This window comes from Orycteropus afer, unplaced genomic scaffold (genome assembly GCF_000298275.1).
Source record: "Orycteropus afer afer isolate SDZICR_OR568_19922 unplaced genomic scaffold, OryAfe1.0 scaffold00247, whole genome shotgun sequence".
In the NCBI taxonomy this organism is placed as follows: Eukaryota; Metazoa; Chordata; class Mammalia; order Tubulidentata; family Orycteropodidae; genus Orycteropus; species Orycteropus afer.
In genome coordinates this window covers 853612-858698 of record NW_006921834.1, presented here as the reverse complement: position 1 = coordinate 858698, position 5087 = coordinate 853612, and positions in this window count along the sequence as shown.

Genomic DNA, 5087 nt, shown 5'->3' with positions numbered 1-5087 from the left:
TACAACATACATTACTCCAAATAGTATCTTCCAGTATAATCTTTTCTTTAATATGTTCTGACTCAATTTATTTCCTAGATTCTGGGAGGGTTTTAATACATCATGCAACAAGTTATTTTATAAATCTGTGTACAGAGGGCCTGTTTAACACTGGTTTTATCATCCTTCTAACTACTTTATTGATAAGATTCAGTCACAATTGAAGCAGGAAGTATTTAATTCTAGTTCTTGAAGTAGAAAGCAATGAATAAATTAGAAGTATGTGAACTGAGAAAAGGAATGATAGAAGTACAAAGGATTGGCTAATACATTTTTGTTCTATTGGGGTCATGCTTATTTTGGATATCTCATTCCTGTGAGATATCTAAATGAAAATTTTGAGTAGAAAGTTGAACATACAGATTTTAGAGTACAGGAATTATATACTGTCTAAGATATATATATATATTTGGAGAGCAGTAAGCATATACTGTGATAGTTGATTCAGATTATGTCATCTATGGAGGAAGTCCAGACTAAGATATCAGTCTATGTCCAAATTAAACTCCAAAATTGAAATCATGATGGAGAAGCATGAGCAAGAAAGGGAGGTAGAATATAAACAAATAATATTTGTAATACAAGTTAATAAATGGCAAATAATACATATATCTATATACTAATGTGAAGATTCTTGTGCATTTGATTTATGAGGAAAGGCTTTCAGGTTAATAAGAGTAAAAGAAGCATAAAAAAACAGGCAATAAAACATCATTTGTTATCAAGTAAACTATAACTCCATTGGGATACCAGCAGACTCTTATAGAATGGCTAAAATTTAAAGGACTGACATAAAATGTAGAGGCAAGTATGAAAAGCAGCTGGAACTCATGTACACTGCTGTTGAGAATGCAAACTAGTACAACTTTCTAGAAAAATTAGTTGGTTGTTTCTTTTTTAAAAATGTAAATCATGGCACTGCTTTCCTTATACAGAAAGTCTTGGTAAAAATAAAATGTCAGATAAACTAAACAGTGTATTAGTGATATGATTGTTTTAGACTCTGATACAAGTTTCTTATCTCATTATAAATCTGTAACAACGGTTCTGCCTTATCTCTTTAATGATTGAATACTTTTTTTTTTTTTTTTAAAGCTCTGGTGGTGTTGTGCCTAAGGTATTTTACTGCTAGCCAGAAGGTTGGTGGTTCAAACCCACCAGCTGCTCTGGGGAAGGAAGATGAGACAACCTACTTCGGTAAAGTTAGCACCTAGGAATGGGGCTTTCTCTAAGTCGGAATCAACTTGATCGCAGTGAGTTTGGTTTGTTTTTTGGCTTATTCTTTTTTAAAAAAGCAGGTTTATTGAGATATAATTCACATAAAGTGTACAGATTTTAATTTATTCACAGTATTGTGTAACTGTTACTACAATCCATATTTAGAACTTTTTTTATCATGACAAAAAGAATCCCTATGTGCATTAGCAGTCACTCACCATTTTCCCCACAAGTTGCTATAGCCCTAGGCAAATACTAGTCTACCGTCAGTCTCTAAATATTTTTCTATTACCAACAATTCAGATAAATTAAATATGTGGTCTTTTTTGACTAGCTTATTTCACTTAGGGAGCTCTGGTGGCTTAGTGCCTAAAGCAGTTGACTGCTAACCAGAAGGCTGGCAGTTCAAACCCCCTAGCCATTCCTGTGAAGGAAGATTGGGAAATCTACTCTTGTAGAGATACCACCTGGGAAATCCAAGGAGAGGTCACTGTGAGTCAGATTCCACTCGAGGGCAGTGACTATGGTCTTTTTGGTTTGGTTCTTTCCCTTAGTGTAATGTCTTCAAGGTTCACCCATATTGTAGCATATACTAGTATTTCATTCTTGAACAATATTCCATTACATGGATATAACACTTTTTATTTATCAGTTCATCAATTGATGAAGACTTGGTTTATTTTCACTTTTTTGACTACTTTGTATTATAGCTTTTTATTTGCATTTTCCTAAAGCTAATGATGGGAGCTCTGGTAGCATAGTGCCTAAAGGCACTTGACTGCTAACCAGAAGGCTGGCAGTTCAAACTCACCAGCCACTACTCAGAAAGAAGATGAGGCAATCTACTTCCGTAGTGATACTGCCTCGGAAATCCAAGGAGGGGTCGCTATGAGTCAGGTCTGACTCAATGACACATAACAACAACAACAACAACAAAAGCTAATGATTTTAAGCATCTTTTCATTTGTTTAATGACTATTTGTTTATTTTTATTTATTTGAGAAATATTTGTTCCACTGTTTTTCTCATTTTTTACTTGGATTTTCTTTTAATTATTAAACTGGCAGAGTTACATATATATGTGTGTGTGTATATATATGTATATATGTATATATATATGTATATATATATGTATATATATTCTGGTAGCATAGTAGCTAAAAGCATTTGACTGCTAACCAGAAGGCTGGCGGTTCAAACCCACCAACCACTCCTCAGAAGGAAGGTTGGGCAATCCTACTTCCGTAGTGATACTGCCTCGGAAACCCAAGGAGAGGTCTCTATGAGTCGGGGCCGACTCGACGGCACATAACAACAACAACAACATATATATATATATACTGGATATAAATTGCTGATCAGATATTTGATTTGCAAATATTTTCTCCTATTATAGGCCATCCTTTCACTTCCTTAATGGTATCCTTTTAAGCACAAAAGTTTTTATTTTGATGAGGTCCAATTTGTCTACTTTTTCTTTTGTCCCCTGTGCTTTTAGTGTTATAACTAAGAGATTTTTGCATAATCCAAAGATTTACTTCTATGTTGTTTGTTTTAACTTTTTGTTGGGATTTGGGTGAAAGTTTACAGAGCAAATCAGTTTTCCATTCAACAGTTCGTACACATTTTGTTTTATGCCATTGATTGCAAACCCCACAAGGTGACATCACTCATTCTATTTCCTTCTTGTGTTTCCCATTTCCAAGTATCCTCCTTTTTTTATTTTCTTTACTATTCCTTCTTGCCTTCTGAAGTTTATCTCTGGGCAAATGCTGCCCTTCTGATTTGGAATGGTTGATTGTTCTAAGAAGGCATATCTCCCTGGTCTTATTGTTCACCTTATAGACCTGTCCAAGGTTTGGTTAAAAGTTGAGCCTTGGGGTTGAGTTCAGTTCCAGGCTTGGCCATAGTCTTGTGGTTTCTACCAGTCTCTGTCCAATAAGTAAGCCTATGATTTTGAGTTTTGTTCCACATTTTTCATTCATTCTATCCAGTACCTTCTCCTTTGTTTTATTCTAAGAATCTTATCTCTTATATTTGTGTCTGTGATATATTTTGAAATAATTTTTATATATGGTGTGAAGATGGGCTCCAATGTTGTTCTTTTGATTATGGATATCTAGTTGTCTCACTATCATTTGTTGAAAAAACTATTCTTCCCACCCTGAATAATCTTGCCATTCTTGTTTAAAAGAAGTTACCTGTAGATGTATAGGTTTATTTCTGGATTCCACATTCTATTCCAATGATCTATAAACAAAACAAAACACCAAACTCACTGCCCCCCAGTAGGATCCAACTTATAGCAACCTCTCCTTGGGTTTTCTAGGTGGTATCACTATGGAAGTAGATTGCCCAATCTACTTGGCCAATTTGATTGTGGCTGGCTGGTTTGAACCACCAGCCTTCTGGTTATCAGTCAAATACCTTAGGCACTATGCCACCAGAACTCCTAAATGCTATACTGAACCAAGTGAACCAAACTCATTGCCATGGAGTTGGATCTGACCCATAGCAACCTCTCCTTGGGTTTCCCAGGCAGTATCACTAGGGAAGTAGATTGCCCAATCATCCTTCCAAGGATTCCATGTTAATTTTAGAAGGAATTTGTCAATTTCTATGAAGAATTCAGCTGATATTTGGGCAGGAATCACATTGACTCTTTAGATTAGTTTAAAAAGTATTGCCATGTTAAAAATGTTAAGTTACCCTATCTACTAACATGGACTTTTCCCTTCTTCTATTTGTATCTTTAACTTCTTTCAATAGTATTTTATAGTTTTCAGAGTACAAGTTTTGCACTTCTTCTTTTAAATTTATTTCTAATCATTTTAATTTTTTGATGCCATTGCAAATGAAGTTGTTTTCTTAAAGTCATTTTCACATTTTTCATTTCAACTGTATAAAAATACAATTCACTTTTGTATATTGATTTTATATTTCGGAATCTTGCTGAATTCAATAGTGCTAATACTGTTGTAGGAACAACAAGGTCTTTACCCCCTATTTGTACCACAGAGCCAATTATCATAATAGGTTGAAGTAGGAAAGCAAAAGAATTTAATGAGTATCGATACCCAAGGAAACAGAATCACTTCTCTAAAAAGTCTGTCTCCCTGAGCTGAGAAATGGTTAGCGTTTTTAAAAGAAATTGGGCTAAGGGGTAGGAGGTTTTGAAGAACATTTTCTTCTTGTTATTGGGATGATGTGTTGTTGACTTTTGACCTCTCTGTTCTTCTTCTGGTCAGTGATAAAAAGCCTTCTGCTGCCAAGAGAAAGTGTTCTTCAAGTTCCTCATACCAGCCTGGACAGATTAACTCCATGAGGAGAGGAGAGTATGGGAGTGGGCACCCTCAGGCCTGTCCACCAGGGATGTCTCTGTTTCTCCTTTGTCTTTCTGCTTTGGGCTAGGTGTCTCCTTTCTCTGGTTGGGCTGTCTGGCTCTATAAACTGCAATTATCAGCTACAAATGGGCAGTAAGTTTAAGCTAGATGCCCAAAGGAATGTGTGAGAACAACCTAAAATAGCCATCCTATCTATGTAGAAGGAAGGTGGGAGCAAAAGAAGAATAGAAATTTAATCATTGTGGTTAATATCTACTCTAATTATAGTTGTTTGTTATATTTCTGCAATTTTTCAGCAAAAAGGCTTCTCTGGCCCTCCAACAATACTATATTTAATGAATTCCTTAGAATTTTCTACATACAGGATGATGCTTCTATATTCAAGAAGTAGAAGAGAGAGCTTTCTATTTACCTTTTAGTTTCTATTTCATTTACTTGACCCATTGCCCTAGCTGGAACAACCAGTACAATGCTGACTAGAGTAAC